The 21,838-nt window shown below is 37.8% G+C and overlaps 1 protein-coding gene across 1 annotated transcript in view; it reads right to left on the bottom strand.

Annotated features, from left to right (window-relative positions):
* Window positions 1-21,838, bottom strand: part of sema4ba (sema domain, immunoglobulin domain (Ig), transmembrane domain (TM) and short cytoplasmic domain, (semaphorin) 4Ba) — a 114,563-nt gene that overhangs the window by 65,557 nt on the left and 27,168 nt on the right. The window contains exon 5 of the mRNA XM_079874618.1: window positions 3,231-3,333. The gene's annotated coding sequence lies outside the window, so the exon portion shown is untranslated. The remainder of the gene's footprint in view (window positions 1-3,230; window positions 3,334-21,838) is intronic.

The raw sequence follows: 21,838 nt of genomic DNA, 5'->3' as shown, positions 1-21,838 counted from the left end.
TTACACTTTATTTTAAGGTGTCCGTGTTATGGTGGAATTACACATTTAAGTACTGAGTAATAATAATTAACTACATGTTCTTACTATAGGGTTAGGATTAGGTTTAGCTTTAGGGTTAGTTCCATGTAATTAAGCACAATATATAGTAATTACTATAGTAACTAAATGTAATGTAACAAAGACACTGTAAAATAAAGTGTTACCAACCTTTGTTTTTCTATGCTGTTGTCCGTGAACAAGTCCGGGCTGCACGCGGACCGTGTGACCAGACATCAGCGAACTGATGACGAAAATTATGGGACACCGACTGTCCATGAATACATCCCCATAAGAAAATCCCAAAATGCATTCTGCTGAGAAAATAAAATCTAGCATAGTGGATGATGCAAGTTGATTATTAAAATAATATATTCATTCCTGGAAAGCATTGTTTAAAAAAACCAAACCTGTTAAAAACCAAAACCTGACCAAATTGGGAGAACTACCAAGACCATCAAAACCAGCTAAGGGCTGGTTTAAGATGGTTTATATCAGCTGGGAACTGAAATCATTTGACTCTCCAACGCTCTCTCGCGAACAATTCGTACTTATTTTACGAGGTGGCTAATTCGTACAACCTCACTCGTAAGAATTCGTATGACCTCACTCGTACGAATTTGTACGATTCGTCTAAACCCCAGTGATGGGTAGGTTTAGGGGCGGGGTCAGGGATAGGTCATTCGTACGAATTCATCCGAATTAGCTACCTCGTAAAATACATACCAATTGCCGTGAGATCAGGTTGGACTCTCTCATGCATTTTATGTGCAGAGTGTAACTCATCCTAAACTGGTTTGCTGGTCTTAGTTGGTCACCCAGCCTGGTCTGTTGACTGGTTTTAGAGGGGTTTGGGGCACTTTAGGGCTCTTTTGAACAGCTAAAACCAGTAACCCAGTTTAGGCTGAATAAAGCAGTTTCTTTTTAAAGAGTTGAGGTTTATAATTAACAGAACTGATTTATTGCTCAATGAAATGCTCACACACAAATTTGGAATTTACTACGGGTCGGACACTACGTCTGTCCTTTCAGAGGCCTTTGTCCTGGTTTATAGTTTGTGAATGTGTGAGAGAGAAACAATACAGCAATAGGACAAAGACTGTGTCATGCCCACTCAGCTAACAATGCTACACGAAGGGCCATATGAGCCATAGCTTCAGCCAGACCAAACAATCTCCTCCAGAGTTTCCCTGACCTTGCTCAGTGTTAGGGGACACACAATCCCACTGTGGAAGTGAACTCACTGGAGGACACTCCCTTCCATCGGCTCTATTTTAAGATCTCCAGCAACTTCTTTGCAGTTGAAATCACCTGCTGGGGAGCTAAATCCTGGCATTCGGATCTTCGCAAAGGAACGCTAAGCGACTTAGAGTCAAAATGTCTGTCGAAATCCTTCAAGTGCAACATTACGACTGTGTGAAATTTAGACATTTCCTGGGGGAAGGCTGGTTTTTTTTTTTTTTTGGTTTTTTTTCAGACTCACTGTCTGGTAGGAGGGAAATCAATAAAAACACTCACTGAGAAAACTGTTTTTTGAGGCACCGCATGATACATGGGCTAATCATTTAGGGAACATTCCGGCCACAGACATTTCATGTCTTCATCATTGGACAGAGTGACAAAATCTAAGCTTTATCTTTTTTTAAAAAGAGAGAGGTTTCAGGTTGGTATGCTTCCTTTGGATCAATTTATTGATGCGTGGAAAATGCGATTGTGAAGCAACGCTCACATATTCCAGCCGCTCACAGATAAAACATGCTAGCTGCAGGAGCCAACCACATCCTGAGTAAACATAACCTTCTCCCCGCTGGGAAATCATAAATTGACCCCCGACAAGCCCACATGGTCCCATTCCACCAATCACAGTGGGCCATTTTTCTCAGGTCTGCAGATTTCACAGATCCTCATCACAAAAGAAAATCTTTACACTATTTGATTCTGACATTGAGACAAGCCTACTGTTTCTTTAATAACCCCCCCGAGGACTTTTAAAACGCATGTACCCTTAATCTATTTGAAATCTACAATTACTCAGGTTGAAAAAGAGCAAATTAAGACTATGAAAGACTAGATTAGACACTACGACTATAATGCATGGATTTATATTCACACAGTGCAGTAATTACTCGAACTTAGCAAATCAATTATTTATGCAAAATTGACATGGAGGCTGCTGGTATTTTCCGTCTCTTGATATAACAGGGAAAAAAATCCTCTGGATAAATTAGTCATGACCACATATGCACGTGGAGCAGCCCAGACACATGAAATATTAAAAAATTGCAAAAGACAAAGTATGCGATTTTACAGCGAGCTACCCCTGAAACAACTTGAACTTTTACGACAGATAGATAGATAGATAGATAGATAGATAGATAGATAGATAGATAGATAGATAGATAGATAGATAGATAGATAGATAGATAGATTCACACAAAATGCATTTCATACAACTGTAGCATAATAAAAAAAAAAAAAAATTACTGGCAATTCTGGAATCATTAGAAATCATCGACTGTGTTCAAGTAGATTTTGTCCACATCATAAATTGGGAACACGCAAGAGCTGCAAGAAGGGCTTACCCTGTCCATACTATGAAGCAGTGTCCACGCACACACCCAGTCCCTCATGCATAAATATGCAGGAAAATCAATCTACATGTCACATTCATGCAGGACAGGAACATATTTCCCACAAAAGCTCAGCATAATTTATAAGTCTTCGTGGACAAAGTAATAAAAAGCACAAGAATCAATCTCAGCCGCAAGTTCACCTGTTCATTAAAGCCTACAGAATACAACAGACATTCTTACTTTCAAGCCACAATGAAGATCCATTCAGAGCACAATCCCCTGTTGAAAAGGCTGCAGTCTTCCAGGTGATATGCTGACCCAGCTATGAGCCAGCACAGGAATCCATCCTTCGCTAACCATGGTAACCAACACCTTGCGAGAAGCAGTGTGTGCGTGCATGTGTGAGATCCGCGCGAGAGAACAACTGACAGCGGCAGCCTCGGGAAACCAAATTCAATCTATTGCCATGGCACCCGGTGCTGCGGTGACAGCAGGCGTTCGGGACGCAGACCTTTTCATTCAGCTGTGCACCAGACCCTAAGCCCAAACCGCTGTCCTGCCTCGCTCTCCTTCTTTTCAAATCTGAACACATGCCATTTGTCAGGGCTGGAGAGAAATTACCTTGGTCGACGAGAGAGGGTCTTTTCCGCGAGCGGGCGAGCCCCAGCCGTCACAGGGAGAAGAGGAACAGTAGCTCTGCAGGGATCCCCAGAGATGCCCAGGGCTGCAGCTCACACAAACGCCAGCCACCAACACCAGCACCAGCAGCAGTGGCGGAGAGAGAGAACGAGAGAGAGAAAGGGGGAATGAAACGCAGCAGAGGGGGGCAGCCAGGCACATTACATCATTGCTTTCCACTCCTGAGGAGGCAGAGCTGTGGAGAGAGGAGAGGAGAGGAGAGGAGGCACTCCCCTTTACACCTTCTGTCTGATAACGTAACAACCTGCAGAGGAAAAATACACCGCAACCATCTCAAACTGGAATTTTAAAATGGATTATCATCGGACTGAGACGGGTTTTTACGGCCATGCACAATGGTTTTACATATGTACACACACCCTTTTTGGCATCAATAATGGATGGCAGGGTGAAAATACAATAATGCAGTTATATTAATCTCTTTCAGTTTGCAATCTAACCCTCATTGAGAAGGAACATTTATTACTGGGTAAATCACAACAGTCATTTACATTTTTATAGAGATGCTTGCTGGTCTGATAAGTAAAAATAGGCAGATACACGCATATACCTATATAAGTGATAGTTCACCCAAAAATGAAAATTCTGTCATTGATTTCTCACCCTCATGTCGTTCCAAACCCGCAAGAATTTCGTTCATCTTCGGAACACATTAAAGATCTTTTTGATGAAATCTGAGAATTTTTTTGTCCGTCCATTGACAGCTACGCAACTACCACTTTGACGCTTCAAAAAGTTCATAAAGAGATTGAGCGGTTAAGTCCAAATTTTCTGAAGAGGCTTGATCGCTTTATATGATGAAAAGATTTAATTTAGGCTTTTTATTCATAATTAACATTGATCAGCGAAAATAAACAGAGGCTTAACCGAACCTGCTTGACACTCAAGAACAAACCTCACTGGTTCTTGCGGAAGCTCAAACGTGCTGCGTAACACAAGAAATAATCTCACTGGTGGTGGTTGAGGAGAGATTCCCCTGATATGATTGTAAAGCACTTTTGTGTACAGTAGTACATATGAAAGCGCTATATAAATGCCTCATTTATTCATTCATTCATGCTGAAGCTAAAACGTGCTGCGTAACACGAGAATGAATCTCATTGGTTCTTGCTGAAGCTCAAACATGCTGCGTAACACGAGAATGAACCTCATTGGTTCTCGCACGTCAAGCGAACATGCTTGAGCTTCCGTAATATTGATGAATATTTGTGAATAAAAGACTAAATTCAATCTGTTTATCACATAAAGCAATCGTGTCTCTTCAGAAAGTTTTGACTAAACCGCTCAATTCATATCGATTATTTTTACGATCTCTTTATGAACTTTTTGTAGCATCAAAGTGGTAGTTGCGTAGCTGTCAATGGAGGGACAGAAAACTCTCAGATTTCATCAAAAAGATCTTTAATGTGTTCCAAAGATGAACAAAAGTCTTACGGGTTTGGAATGACATGAGGTTGAGTAATTAATGACAGAATTTTCATTTTTGGGTGAACTATCACTTTAAAATACTTTATTAATTATAAATAGGGTTGCAAAGACAACTATCTATCTATCTTTTGCAGGCCTAATTAAAAATTATAGCCAAATGACCATGCGAGCAAACATTATTTCTAACTTACTGCCCATTGTTAAACAAGTTTCTTGTTATATCTGAGAAAGTTAGGCTATATTTTCCATTTATTTAGCACCACATAGTAACCGCAAAAAAAAAAAAAAAAAAATTCACCCTAGCAATCTCATAGAAACACTAAAACCCAAATTCAAAACATCCTATCAATAGCATAGCAACATACTAAAACTCAGTCAGAACACCAGAACAACCACCTAGAAACGCTCTGGCAACCACCCACTACACCCTAGTATTTTGTTGGCGAGTTTTGGGCGGGAGTGGAATGGAGTCAGGAGTGGCCTGTTTTACAGTCTTTTTGCCAAAGAGGCTCCCAGGATCTAGAGCAGCTTCAGACCAGCAAGGGGCCGATGTGGGAGCATGTGGTCACAGTGGTTGGCTGATGGTCCTGAGAGACAGTCCACACTCACTGCCTTTCCATCCCCACCCACTGTCACACAAAAACATGAGAGTTTACCGGGACATGAACTCTTTTCAACTCGCTTTCAAAGGGAATGTGAAAGGGAAAACTATCGTTGTGCAATACATAAGACGGCCCATGTATAAGACATAGGCTGATTTACTTACAGTTGCAAACAAACAGCACATTTTGGGAAAGGAAACAGCAGATGTTAGTACACTATTGGTAAAATGATTTTTTAATGATTCTGAAAGAAGTTTCTCATGCTCACAAGTGCTGCATTTATTTATATATACAGTAATATTGTGAAATATTATAACAAATTGTTTTCTATTTTAATATATTTTAAAACGTGATTTATTCCTGTGATGCAAAGCTGATTTTTTTTTGCGTCATTACTCCAGTCTTCAGTGTCACATGATCCTTCAGAATATGCTGATCTGCTGCTTAGTTATCAACTATTATTGGTATTCAATTATTAATAATGGTTCATATTATTATCAGTGTTGAAAAGGTTTTTGCTGCTTAATATTTTTTTTCAGGATTCTTTGGTGAATCACAGTTTCCACCGAAAATATTAAGCAGCAAAACCTATTTTCGAAATTGATAATAATTAAGAAATGTTTCTTGAGCAACATATTAGAAGAGACAGGGGATTTGGGAATCTCTCATACTGAGAGACAGGGGATTTGGGAAGAGCCTGACATAGCACCTTTTGTCAGGCACCAAAAAAAACCCCAAAAAACACCATTTTCTCTCCCAGCTGGAGAAGCCCGGCTGTGATTGGCATTGCGAAGAGCCCAGCAGACCCCGGCTATTATCTGCAGATTGCAGCCAAGTACTGACAAACAGATTTCAGAGTTGTCTTTGCTAGAGCAAAACCACTTTACATCAAAGTGATACACATTTGAAAAAATAAAAAAAAAGTGACAAGAGCTGAAAAACAGTGAGCTCTGCTATTATTCCATTTAAAGGTCCATCTCCACGCAGACTTCCAAACAAGTCTTCCTAATGTTTTGTCTTCCCTTCAATCTACTCGTCTTTGCGATTAAACGGAGACTCCTGCTTTTTAGGACAAGAAGACAAGCTGCCGTCTGAGTCTGAGCCAGTGAAAACACAGTACTTTTTGTTCTGCAGCAGACCTAACTAAGTGATCATGATTTATTTGCGCTAATTCCACACTCTTCAAAAAAAAAAACCCATTGATTCACAGCAAGCAAAATCTCACTAACAAATAGAGCAGGCCTGCTTCTGATGAATGGCCTCCGCTGTTTTCACTGGCACTTGATTTCATAGAAACGATTTTTCTCAATAGTGGCAGCTGTTGGTCAATCGATGGAGGGTTTGAAGAAGAAATCATGGCCTTTTGCCGCAGTGCACTCTTGACTGGGTAAACGGCAGATGTTATTGCTCAAACTCTCTTAGATAGAGGACGATATTGATGGGGTTTAGTGTCCTCTGTGGAATGTAGCGTGTTATGCATTCTTTCTATACATGATGCAAAACAACCACCTTTTTGCTACCTGTCCTTGCTGTGCATTTTTGATGTCAATGAAAACGCCTGATTTGCATCTATTATTGTACAGTCCCTAAGACAAAGCCAGGTCATAATTATACTCGTTTTCATGAATTAACTGATAAATGGCAGATACTATAAAATTCTATACTATTTTGTCTAAATAAACTAAAAAACTAAAATCAGTCATTTTAAATGCTATAGTACAAGCGAATTTAGGAACAGTTTAGTACAATATGAAAAATGGATAGGCAATTCAGGTTGAGATTTGCTAAAGATTACATTTAACAGTGTTATTAAATCATGAGTGTTCTTAAAGATTAACTTGTAATTAGTCATTTCAGAAATTATTTACAATAAGTGCATTGCATCAAATGATTAATTTTAATATTAGCACACAAATACATTTAATATAAAATGGGACCAAGAAAAAAGGTTTATACTTGATGGTCATTTTTTTACATTAAGAGACTTTTTCTGCCCACAACTATTATAACTGGCTGGTTTGCCCTTCACCACATCAAAACTGTATAAAACATCATTGTTCATGTCCGCCCAAACAGACCAGAATAATAATGGAACATTGTCTGCTTCATATTGGACTTAATACGTATGACGATGATGGTACAAAATACGGTCCAATGTCTTTTGTGAGTCCCTTCGTGTCTTTGAGAGCCCATGAATGACATTCCAAATATGTCGTGTTGTAGGTTGACTGGAATGCAGAAAGCGGATCAGACTGTACTGTTTTCCATCATGTACAAAAACTCTCTTACAGGGCGATGCCTTAGGCAAAGACAGAAGCTCCAGAAATACAAACACCATGGCAAAAAGAAGCTGACCTCTAGCTGTGAAGATTTGTCCTGCCTAAAATCCTTGAGATAATACAATGGAACAGAGGGCTGCAGTGTTTTCTGCTATTATGGACATTCTGCTTGGTGCCAGTTCTTCAGCTTCAGATTACAGATTGTTCTAAAGTAGTGTCAGTGTCTGACCATGGCAGGGAAAAGCCCCTTAGTCTATGAAAGAAACCTTGGGAAGAACCCACACTCAAAAGGGAAACCCATCCTCTTCGAGTTGGCCTGTATGAGTAAGATATTATATGTTTTGTGTGGTTACAATGGTTACACTTAAATTCTGGCATGAAACTGCACGAAAATAGGAAAACAAAACAGATCCGGGAATGGCCAGAAAAAAAAAAAGGAGTGACAGATAGCAAAAGAACGCACAATGATCCAAACTATTACTTAATACATTACCTACCAAACTAAAACTTTACATATTTACACTTTTATTCAGTAAGCACACATTAATTTGATTTCAAATAAATGCTTTTTTTTTTTTTTTACTTTCTATTCATCAAAGAATCCTGAATAAAATGCATCAGGTTTCTACAAAAAATATTAAGCAGTGACTGTTTTCAAATGTTTCTTGAGCAGCAAATCAGCATATCAGAATGATTTCTGAAGGATCATGTGACACTGAAGACTGGAGTAATGATGCTGGAAATTCAACTTTGCAACACAGGCATAATTAAATGGCAGTTTTCAAAAAACTTCAAAAGTTCAAAAACTACAGTTTTCAAAAATGTTCAAAATAAAAGTATTAAAAAATGATTTTAATATAATTTTATTTATTCACTACCGTTCAAAAGTCTGTACGTTTTTTAAATGCTCACCAAGGCTGCATTTATGTGATAAAAATGCAGTAAAAACAGTAATATTGTGAATTTTAAATAACAGTTTTTTATTTTAATAAATTTTAAAGTGTAATTTATTCCTGTAATGCCAAAGCTGAATTTTCAGTTTCATTACTCCAGTGTTCAGTGTCAAATGATCCTTCAGAAATCATTCTAATATGCTGATTTGCTGCTCAATTAACATTTCTCATTGTTATTAATATAGAATAACATTGCTGCTTAAAAATTGTAAATCCTGATATTTTTTATTCAGGATTCTAAGATCTAACCATAACCCTAAATTCAAAAGAACAGCATTTATTTGAAATAGAATTATTTCGAAAGATTATAAACATCTTTACTGATTAATTTCTAAAAAAAAAAAAAAAAAAAAGATAGAAAACCAAACGTACCCCAAACTTTTGAACGGTAGTGTATGTAATATTCATTTAAATTATACCAGCACAGTTCATTTAAAATCTGCTTTTTAAATGACATTTATATCCAAATTTAAATCAATAAATCGATTTGAAACAAGCATGCACTGTGACTACAAAGAAAACAAACTGGTATGTGATCATCCACATTCCTAATAGCCAGCCATTGGATGAAAGAACACAAAAGAACTCTTATCACATCATTCAAACTTAAATATGCACTAATGATTCCTATACACACCATTTTAAACAGCCTTAGAGTGCCGTAAATGTTGGTTAATTGTGAAGTAATTACAAAAATGCACTCACATAAAGGGAGTCCAGTCTTCTCAGGCATGAAGTATGGTGCTGATTGATTATATTTAGCAGTGGCAGTGTGACTGCCCTCTCCCAAAAGCATTTGGCTAATTACACGGTCAGAGGTCAAAGAGCTGGCCCCTTTTGTGTCCATTCAACACTGCCAAGACAAATCAGATCGGCTGACAATCTTACTTTGTGTGTGATGCACTCTTTAATCTAGAAAAGAGGATGTGGGCAAAATGATCATGTCAAATCTCTAGATATTCGTCATGCAAGAATGGCATCCAACCTTGCATGCATGAGCTGATTGCTTCGTCTGATTCATGCACTGATTTACCAACTTAAAATGGCACCAAAGGTCAAAAGGGTCAAAGATCTTCTGTTGTCCTGCATGAGACAAGAATGACAAAAATGTGACGTGAAAGCCATGCGAATATGTGATCAATTAAAAATGTTTTATTTTCAAAACAAAGCTCCCAGAGTGTCTCGTCTGGTATTTTGAATGATGGATATGGGATGGATTTGGAATAATAAACAATTTAATGATTCCGGTTCCTTAAAGGGGTCATTACATGGATTTATTTTATTATTTTAATATGTTCCTTGAGGTTTACTTATAATGTTAATAAAGTTTTTAAGGACGGCTCCTTAAGGCTGGTCAGTAAACGGCTGCTGTTATGATTGGCTAACGTCATTGCAGACAAAGCATTGTGAAACCATTTACTTATGGTTTGTGATGCAGCTGCTGTCAGATTCAATACAGTCGGCTGCTTCATCTTTCAACACAAGTTTTTTTTTGCGAACTCCATTACACTGTGCCTCAATTACAAAACAATCTGTGGTCAAATTCTCTGAAGAAACATAATTATCCAACGCGATCCAGAACGCCATTAAAAATAAACCATCCACTTGCTCCTGATGTCTGTACAGAGACATAAACAAGCTGTTTAAACTGGACACGTCAAAATGAACGTTCCTGTACGCTTCCATTTGTCCTGTTGTCGGCAGACTGAAGCGTAAAACATGCACATTTAGTGTAGACAGCGTCAGTGATTATAATGAGTTCTATTTGCTTTTGACGTGACACTCACATCCAGTGGAGCAAGTGTCAGCTGTTAAGCGACTGAATGCCAGTGGGCGGAGCCTATAGTGAGATGATGTATAATTATTCGTCAATGTCTTGCTCTGGAAGCAATCCAGTCTAATGTTTTCGACTACCTCTGGAAGTGGTCGAAAGTGGACAAGCTCAAAGCGTTTTAGACCCCGTTTACACCTGTATTTAGCGTCATCCACCTGTGATCCGCATCTTAAAGGGATACTCCACTTTAAAATGAAAATTCTGTCATCATATACTCACCCTCATGTTGTTTCAAACCTGTATGAATTTCTTTCTTCTGCTGAACAGAAAGGAAGATATTTAGAAGAATGTCAGTAACCAGACAGTTTCTGGTACCATTGACTTCCATAGTAGGAAAAAAAAAATACTATGGAAGTCAATGGTACTGGTTACTGACATTCTTCTAAATATCTTCCTTTCTGTTCAGCAGAAGAAAGAAATTCATACAGGTTTGAAACAACATGAGGGTGAGTATATGATGACAGAATTTTCATTTTAAAGTGGAGTATCCCTTTAATACAAGGTGTAAACAGGGCCTTAGTTGAAAGTACAGAATGTATTTGATTCGCTAAAAGAACCGATTCATAAAAGTGATTTGTTGTACAATCAGACTGCACTGAATGTCTTTGATTAACTAAACAGAAACGTTCATAAGAGTAATTTATTTGGGAATCAGACTACACTAGCTTGGTTACCCATAATTTGGGTTCGGTATTTTTATTTGGTTAAATCTGGTGCATAACAGCATGTCATGTTAAACACTCCCTGCCAAATACAAACTAACAAACAAACAAAAAAAACATCAAAATCCAATCATAACTTTTCAGCACAAGTACCTTTTTTTTTTTTGGGAAAAGTTCACTGTACCGAATGTAAACACCACAGATTAATAACCAGGACAAAGCACACCCTTCCCGATGCCAAGAATCTGTATGATCCATCACCTCGAAGCATCAGCAGCCTGTTTTCTTTGGCTTCTTCCAACTCTTGTAACTTTTTAACACTCTATTCATGTCACTAGCCACCATTGTGACAAATGCAATGCAAACAAATTAGACTGTGGTTAAGAGAAAATGAGAAATATGTTTTTTCCCCCACTTCTTTCTATTTCCCTGCAGAGCTGCTGTTGATGCCCCACAGAGAAAGTAACAATTCTATTGCATAGTGTTACACAAATGAAAAGAATATCATTGCATTTGGGAAATATCAACAGGCACCATGGGAAACAAAGCTATAGTTTTCCAGCATGGCTGAAGTATTAATCTTTACTAATCTAAAGAACAGCTTGGCTTTGTAAACAAGAATATAATACAGTACTTATTACGATAGCACACAGCTGCTGCACACCGCTGAAAATCAAAACACAATCTTTAACTGTTTATCTTGTGTTCTCCAGTCAGGCTAGGCAAACTTGACCCCAAATTATCCAATCATTTCAACACGTTGCTTTAATAGAGATAAATGCCTGCTGAATTCTCCTATCACAACCACTGAAAGATATCATTTAATAGCAATCTGAGCCATCTGAAACTCTTTGTGATAATTGATTCCTCTGGCAGAGCACTCCAAATGGACAGTTTGAATGTTATTATACACTTAGCACGTCCCAAATGCTAGTTATTTTTCCGCCTGTGATAGCACAGAGAAACCGCTATGACGCTAACAGCAGGTAGCACCATCAACATTGAGGTTACGTTCCCAGGCCCAGAGCAATCGCACAGCAGGGTTTGATGGTGGAACAAATCTAAATGATGGACATCATGTAAACACAGCAGTTATATTCTACTGTATGTGACTCTCTCTTGCTGTCATGAAATTAAAGCTGCAGTCTGTAACTTTTTTTGTGTGCGAAATTTACTAAATGTAGGCTAAGCGAGTACATCATGAATCCATTTTCCAAACCAGATTTTTGTCTCATCCTGAATCACTACGGTACACCTATAATAAGTGTTTATATTGGGACTATTTTTGACTGGTTCAGGTCATACCGCTGTGGAGTAACAGTAAATGCGTGACTCGTCATAGACTTAAACATAGAGAAGTAGCTCCGGCTACAATGTTCTTCTGCAAGACGCATGCAGTTCTGTTTATTACCCGCTAGAGCACCAAACGGACTGATGGTCTATTATTAAGGCACGATCACAACGACAACGATAACTATAAAGATAACTATATTAGCGTCCACACCAGCAGACAAAATTGTTGTTTATTCTAAGCGCGTGCTTGTATGTCACTTTAAATGCTCGAGCTTGTGACAGCAGGATGGATTCTGATTGGCTGTCTATGTTTTTATCGTTCATCAGCTAGATAAAATCGTTCGGAGAGTGATCCCAACGATATCGTTTCTCTGTGCCGTTATCGTTATCACTGTGGCGTGAACTCTGCTATTCTTTAATATTGAGAACGATTTTTAGAGCTATATCTTTATCGTTATCTTTATCGTTATCGTCCTTGGTGTGAACGGGCCTTCAGAATTAATTCAGCCGTTGTGACTGGCAAAGTTTTGTGATGCAAGATTTTGTAGACGGTAAAAGTCCAGCTCTGTGTAATTATGTAATAAAAGCATGTCTTAAAGGGATAGTTCACTTTGAAATTAAATTTTGGTGTGTTTTAGCTTACCTGAAGGGCATCCAAGATGTAGGTGTCTTTTTTTCCACAGTAGTTTCAATTTTGATATTTTTAGGTCAAACCGTTCTTGTCTGACAGTCATATCATGCAGGTCTATGGTCACGGTCTCAAAGAGCATGCACAGAGTCGAAATTAAAACAATTCCCCATTGTCCAAATTAAACAATTCCCCATCGTAAGTACACATTGATGGCCTAAGACACGAAACGAGCGGTTTGTGTGAGAAAACGAACAGTATTTATATCGTTTTTACCTCTTATAAAACAACCACGTCCAAGTGATCTGAGGGCGCGGGCGCATCCTGGTGTGTGTCGTGTGCGCAGACTGGTACACGTCACACAGCAGGAAGCGCCCGCGCCCTCAGATCACTTGGACGTGGTTGTTTTATAAGAGGTAAAAACGATATAAATACTGTTCGTTTTCTCACACAAACCGCTCGTTTCGTGTCTTAGGCCATCAATGTGTACTTACGATGGGGAATTGTTTAATTTGGACGATGGGGAATTGTTTTCATTTGGACTCTGTGCATGCTCTTTGAGACCGTGACCATAGACCTGCATGATATGACTGACAGACAAGAATGGTTTGACCTAAAAATATCAAAATTGAAACTACTGCAGAAAAAAAGACACCTACATCTTGGATGCCCTTGAGGTAAGCTAAAACATACCAAAATTTAATTTCAAAGTGAACTATCCCTTTAAACCAGACGCTAACTTGCGTTGCTCTTGGTAAATTGCGTTGGTCATTATGGAAATGATCCGGCAGCGCCTGTGTTCTTTAATTTGCGTGTCGTCAGTAGATCACGCGCAGAACTTTCCACTCCCAATCTGAGCTTTTTTGGAATTGTGCTTTCATGCTAATTTGCCATGTTTAGTAAATCCGGCCCTAAATCTGTAAAAATTATGTGATTTGTTGAAGTTACTATATTAGCATGTGGTAAAAAAAAAAAAAAAAGGCGAGGTGGAGGGGAAACAAGTTTGTAATTCAGTTTGTAATTTAAAAACAAAGTACACACACATTCAGAATAACATGAAATGATTCACTTCTGCAAGCTGATGACAGCAATCCATCTTCATCAAAACATCCAAAAACAACAACAAAAAAAAACTATATTGTGAGATCAAAGCTCAAATAAATAGGACACAGCTTAACAAGTCAACCAGCGAACAGTGTGTACTATCCAAGAAAAGCTCACACTAAGGAGGACCTCACAACACACTTCAAGGACAAGATCACCGCAAGCTCGGCCAAGCTCTTATTCAGTAGTGACACACTGAGTTCCTTAGAGAAGAGCAGGACACATTTTGACAAACTGCGTTGTGCTACGCTCTTCACCTTGTGTCCTTGAAGCAGGACTTCCCTCAAATTGTGGGAGTGCGATCATTATACAGCAACCTATGCAGAGGGTGACCACCGTTCTCTTATTTCACTCCTACCTGTCCAGCCATCCCCCTTCCCCCTCATCCCATGCTTTCTCTCACCGTGGTGTTCTGTTCCACGTTACCTTGGCAACGCACTGGTTATGTTCTGCTCTCCATTCAGCCGGCATTCTCTTGCCCTGGAGGGCAGACGCACTCCGCTTGTCCTCCTGTCATCCACACCAAAACAGCCCATGTGTGGACGGCTCCATCAAACCCCCGTTTAACCTTCACGCTGCCTGAGACAACTGCAGAAAAGAGAAGCATGACAACACAGACACAAAATCAAGTGTTTCCGAAAGCTCTCGGTCTTCCCTTTTCTTACCGGGATATATGAATCTCAAATTGCATGCGTTGCAAAGACGGCAAAGCCTTACTCTGAGTGGGGGTTGAGGACATTTCTCTAATTGAGGAGGCTGGTTGCCATGGCAACATATTGAACCGTTGCATAGGGTAACGGGAGAACACCTTACTGCTGCTTGGTTTCACCTCGCTGAAGTGACATCTCGCCATCTCTAGTGTAAATCCAGCTGAAATCTCTAGAAAATACTGACTGCTTTCATCTTAAGAACACTTCAGCTGTTTTAATCCATTTATTTCAACATTACATGGAAGAAACACTAAAGAGCGATAATTTGTGCTTTTAGACAAAGCGTCAAGGCAACAAAAAGACTCAACACATCCTTAAAACCACACGTTACTTTGTTTATCTTCTCTCGGGTCGATTGTTATTCATTTGAGCGCTGACAGAACCGGTATGCTGCTATGATTAACTAACGTAACCACAGTGTTTATTCTGCACACACGCCTTGTCTGTCTCACAGAGGTCAAACACAGTTACATACAAGCAACGTTTTTATACAGAAAACCATGCAGACACAATACAAAAAAATTTAATTTAATTTAATAGACCAGTCTCCATTGTATTAACTAAAAAATTTTTTTCAATGAATTTAAAATGAAGACAACCAGGTAAAAAAAAATTAAGTTAAAACCAATAAAAAATTTTTACAGAGATATTCAAAATACTTTATTGATAATCGATATATTAGTTTAGTCTTATAGTCGTATAAATAGGTTGACAAAATTAAAAACTTTTAACATATTTAAGATGTATAGTCCTGTTCATATTATTTTTTCACACACACACACACACACACACACACACACACACACACACACACACACACACACACACACCTTAATTTTATGATCAATAATGTAAAATAATTAATTGCTATATTAGTTTAGTCCAGTGTTGGTGGTAATACATTATAGGTCATGCAAATTACAAGTAATCAGATTACTTTTTTCCAAGTAACTAAAAAAGTAGCGGATTACTTTTAAATTTACAACAAAATATCTGAGTTACTTTTTCAAATAAGTAATGCAAGTTACTTTGTTTTCTCATGTATTGATTGACAGACAGCTCTCCTGTCCTCATGTTGAGGCGTTGTGTGTGAACATGATGGACTAAATGTGAGCATGTATTTACTCATCTCACTTACACAAAAACAGATTAAGTATTCTTTAAAATGAATAAAAACAGTAAAATGCACACTCAAAATAAAATTGTAATAATTAAATATGTTAAATAATACAAATATTTGATGTATTTAATCTCACTTTATTAACCAATGTCTTTGTTGTTGACCTTTGATGATCCAATTCCACCATACTCAGCAAAATGACTTTGGATAAACAGCATGTTTGTTTCATTTTTTTGTTTTTGTTTTCTGAAATAAGAGTTTTGAACTTTCTTCTCCTGCATCCTATTCTTCTGCAATCTAGAATGGTAGCACAAAAAAGGTTTGAAAGGTTTGTTTGAGCTGCGCCCTCTACTGTACAGGTGTGAATTTGCATTTCATTTAGTCTGAGGCTTATTTATTTCACTTTTGTAGTGAAAATTTTTCCCAAACCTTTTTTTTTTTTAAACAAACAAGAAAGCCTAGCCCAGGTGAGAAAAAGTAAGGCAAAAGAAATTTAACACATTACTTTCCATAAAAAGTAACTAACGCGATTAGTTACTTTTTTCAGAAAGTAACACAATAATGTAACGCATTACTTATAAAAGTAACTTTCCCTAACACTGGTTTAGTCATAAATAATTAACCAAATAAAAATGCAAAGTCCTCTTTAAAATACAGACCAAATATGACTGTTTTCCTCAGATTTTTGTCCAATCAAATGCTCTCTAGGATGAGAACGTCCCTCCCCCCTTCGACAGACTAACATGTAACAAATCAAGGTTCACTGATGTTAATAAAGCCTTCACAACTGATGAGCCTGTCGATATTCCCTTCCCAAACAGGAAATTACGCATGAAACACAGGACAAAAATCTGCTGTCGTCAAGAGATTTCATGGTGTTTTCAAAGTACTGGAGAACAAGACTTTCAAACGGCGCATCTTAAAAATGTAGCAATAAAAGTAAATAGTATAATAGGGGTGGGTTCCTCAATTTGAGGCCTCTGAAACAAACACTATGCTTTTTCCATTGGCCCACTTCAAAGGCAGAGACTGATGGTGTTTGTATATGAGCCTGAATACTCCAGAATTGGCCCATAAGGAGGCTGTGATCCATATCATTGCATCCTTTGGCTGCAGATCAGAGCCGGCGTGGGGGAATAGAGACAGGGCTCCATTAGTAGGTCCTGCATGGAGCCAATGCACTGAATAAGCCATTTTTCACGGATTCTGCATTAAACTAACAGGCAGTAACTGTTTCAAAAGAACAGATGCCCTTGGGATAATTTCCTCATATGTACATGCATACTTTGTGTTTTGTTAAGATAAATACTCCTCCTGGCTGATTACAATAAAATGGGCACAAAAAGCACTAAACTTTCACTGACGTATATACACAAGCGTGGAACAGCACTCAAAGACATGAACAGTGAAGCTTTCAAAATGCTAATAAATATAGACAAGAACCAACAGCACAGAAACCATCTCTTTCTTAATTATTCATATGTTCTGCAGAGGGGAATCCTCAACTCTGGGTGTGATTTTTTCTTTTTTTAACAGGATATTCACTCAGCTGTGAAACACTCTGAAGAAGAGAGAACACCACACAGTGCACACACCACTTTCATCTTCACACTTTCCTCACACAGCTGCTGCAACTCTGAACTCAAAAGCTGTATTTCAGTAAACTGTGATCAGTGCATGATTACATGAAATCAGATTCCAAAACTTAAGTACTTGTTTTTAGATTATTTTACTTTTTAAAATGCTCATAATCAGACTTGATTTTAATTGATTACATGATTGCATGTTATTCTCAGTAAATGAGAATTGCAGTAAATTATTCACAATTCATTGATTCTTATCTTTTCCTTTCTAAAAATAAAAACCCTACAGCTTACAAACGTTCAGGACTTCCATGTATGTGGAATTGCGCACACAGAAAACTGAAAACTGAGACCCACAGCATTTGATCACTAGATTTACTGAAATCATTTCACTTTTCAGAAGTGTTTTCTCAACATTGCACCATCTAATCAGCATCTGACAAACACATTAATTATATCACTCAGTGAGTCATTAAACCATGTATAAGTCTTTGGAAGGTTTTTGTCTTTAAAACACATTAAAATGAACAAATTCACGTCATTTCATATTTACATGCAATGCAGGGATTCCCCAACATTTTGTCAGCTGAACCTCTTTGACTTGATATATTCACTTAAAGAACCCCTGAGACTTTAAGTTAATAAGTTAGGTCAATAATAAAATTAAGTCAATAATAATAATAACTAATAAAATTGAGTTCACCGTTTTCTGATGTTGGCTAATGGTCACATGACATGCAGGTAAACAAATTTAATTAAAAAAAATTTTAATTAAAAAAAATTAAAATGATTAATTGCTTTTTATCAAACCAACAAACCCCCTGCAATTCCATCACAAACCCCAGTCTGGGAAACCCTGACATAATGTAATATTTAATGCGCTTCATGTCGTTGATAAAGATGATTTCCTAGCTTTCCCAGGGACAGAGAGCGTTTAAGATACTGTTTGATTTTGTTAAAAAACAAAATGCCATGAAAATGTGGTTTGTGAGAGAATTGCAATTTGCAACTTACCAAAAATAGTACTCTGAATCAATGTCAGATGTACATTTTTTATGTAATTATTAGCTGGGTAGATTCATAAATTGTGAATTAATTTAACAGACACTTGGTTTCAAAAACAAGGCTGATCCCATTCATTGTCCCATTGAATGTCCCATTCAACCAACCAGCAAGCAGCAACTAATGGCTCATGACTCAATCTTGTCATTTGATTATAAAAATGACCTATAGCAAAAGAAAAAGAAATATAAATCATTTACTCTGCTTCTATCACATATGAATCTGTTCAAGACTCATCATGTTAATGTCTTGTGGGTTTCATATAGTGCAGCATTTACAGCATACAAAGGGAACCCCTCTTATAAGCAGTGCGAGTAAATAGTATTAACCTCGACGATTTCTCACTGTCAGACACTGAGGAAGCACATCTCCCCATCTCACCCTTACGACCGAGACCAGACGCAGCTGCTGATTTAATGGTGTGTCGTGAGAGCGTTCATTAATGTCTGTGCAGGATGTGTTTCAATGAGACTTGGCTGGTCCACTATCACAGATTAGATATGCGTCACAATGACTGACGATCATTTGTTGAGAATCATCCTCTCTCTCATTTATCGATTTTCATTGAACGATACACAATTTACTGTACTTGTTTGTGTGACAAAGCTGAGATGAAGCCCTAATCCAAAGCAGCCCCCCTCCCCCATTCACCCCCAGGTCTGAACGTATAGGCAGATGGGTCCATAACGCTCCGATCACACATGGGGCATTCATACACTTCAGCACTTCAGCAATTATGTTTCTATCACCATCAGTTGTGCAAACAGGAGGATGGAAGTAGTTTTAATATACACAAACATGGATACAATGTACTGCATGGCCAAAAGTATGTGGACTCCCCCTTGTAATTAACAGCTTTGACTTTTCCAGTAATTCCAGTAATGAAAAATGCTACAGTACACATAAACATTGTAGAGAATTGAGTGCTTATAAGTTTGTGGCAACAGTCTGGGAAGGGTATGTTCCAGCATGACAATGACCCTGCGGTTCACTGAAGTGGCGTTGAAGAATTTGACCGGCTTGCAAAAAATCCAGACCTGGACACCTCTGGGATTAAATGAGAGAAAAAGAACAACAAACTGGTTTTGAATAACAACTGTCTTGAATAACAAACGCTTCCATTTCACATCATAGTTTCAATGAATAAATACTACTTTCCTGCTTACTCAACAGCACCACAACACTGCTAATGAATCAATAGTGCGAAATATAAAGAGTGACATGTATAGTCCGATTCCCGAACAAATGAGTTATTCAAAAACAAATGGTGGAAACAGTGTAGTTAGATTACTGAACGAGAGATTCTAATGAGCCGGTTCTTTTAAGTGAATCAAAACAAACCATTGGGCTGAATCCACATTCATTCACTCTTTCAAGTGAACAGTATTAGTGGACTAATGTAGGGAATAGTGAATGAGGGTTTAGGATGTAGGCCTTATAGTCTGAATCCCAAACAAATGACTCAAAATGAGTCAGTTCTTTTTAGTGAATCCAAAACACACTACTCAAACAGTGTTGTCTGGTTCCTGAACAAATGACTCCAATGAGCTGGTTCTTTATAGTGGATCAAAAACAGACAGCACCAATTCTGTCGTATGAGGCCCGAATGAATGACTCTAATGAGCCAGTTCTTTACAGCGAATCAAAATAAAACCCACAGTTCTTTACAGCGAATCAAAATAAAACCCACAGAGTCATCCAATACTCCAACAAATGAACAAATATCTGAACAAAATCTGCCAGTGTAATTGTTTTTTTGTTTTCAAATAAAAATACTAAAATAATCATTAATGGAACCATCAAGGAACCAGAATCATTATTGACAGCTCCATCACTCCTTTTGCAGGCACTGAAAAAAAAATCAGATTAGAAAAAAAAAAAAAAAAATTGCCAATTATAATTATTGTCTAGTTTCAAACCAAATGACTCAAGTAAGTCAGTTCTTTTTAGGGAGTGCAAAACACACAGATCAAACAGTGTGATCCGATACGCAAACAAATGAACAAATATCCGAACGAAATCTCATCATCTGGCAGCGTAATTGTTCGTAAATTTTTAATTCCAAATAAAAGTACTGAAAGAATCATGTAACCATCAAGGAACCAGAATCGTTTCTGACAGCTCCATCACTCATTTAATCAGCCACGGAAAATAATCAGATAAAAAAAAAAAATGGCAATTAGAATTAGTGTTTAATTTTTTGGACAATTAACCAAATAAAACTACACGCACTTGTTTTGAACTCTGCATTCATTAACTGGGCAAGGCTCCATTAGAGAGTCATTTATAAAGATCTGCAACTCTCTTTCTGAGGCTTGCTTGGCAACCAGACGCAAAAATCATGGCACTCGTCTTTGCTTTGGTGACAGAGTTTGTGCCAGGACCTAATAATACACTGACTGGAGATCCAGTCGATACAGGCCTCCCTGCGTCGTTCTCTCTGAACCTCTAAACATAGCCCAGTATGAAAATCAACGGATATTAGACTGATGTCTTGCCTGCTCCCTGCCACATGGACCCCCTTCTAAGACAAAAGGATTTGGGACAACTGTTCACATTCCAGGCATCACAGTGTGGACAGCATGGCACTGCGACAACAGTTGTAATCCTTCAGTGTCTGTTGGCGTGAGCTTGCTCCAAAGATTCATTGTGTCAGAAAGTAATTAGTAGTAAAGCTATGTGTGCACCTGGAAAAATGTAACGCGATATGATCTTGCAAATGGATTATCATACAGTTTTACGGAGGTTGCAGAACTTTCCAAAACTAATGCTGTACTTTTAAGATGTTTGATGGCGATCTGATATATTAAAATATTTAAAATCCATTAGTATGTTTCATGTAATTTGACGTGTCTCGAAAAATCCAAACATATTATATTCCATAATATTATGGAAAAACGGATTCGCCAATTACTTCATCATTTTTGTTTAATGGTGTTAAACTGTGTATCTGACCCATGAATAGGGTTTGGGATCGTTTAAATTTGAACGATTCTGATTCCAGTTCTGCTTATCTACTGCGAGTCTTATCGATTCCTAATTTCTTTTCCAATAAGGTAAAAAAAATATATATATTATAAATCATTTTACCTGAATACCATGAACAAAAATCAACAGGCTAAAGAACACTTATACAAGGAACTTTTGCCTATATGATTTAAAAATAATAACTAATATACATTTCAAGCATTAAGGACACTCAGGAATTAAAAAAGAACAAATAAACAAATGAGCAATTCCACATATACAACTAAACAAAGATACGATTTAAA

This window comes from Squalius cephalus, assembly GCF_949319135.1.
Source record: "Squalius cephalus genome assembly, chromosome: 6".
Taxonomy (NCBI): Eukaryota; Metazoa; Chordata; class Actinopteri; order Cypriniformes; family Leuciscidae; genus Squalius; species Squalius cephalus.
Note: the sequence above shows the minus strand (reverse complement) of the source record. Positions and strands in the feature narration are given on the sequence as shown.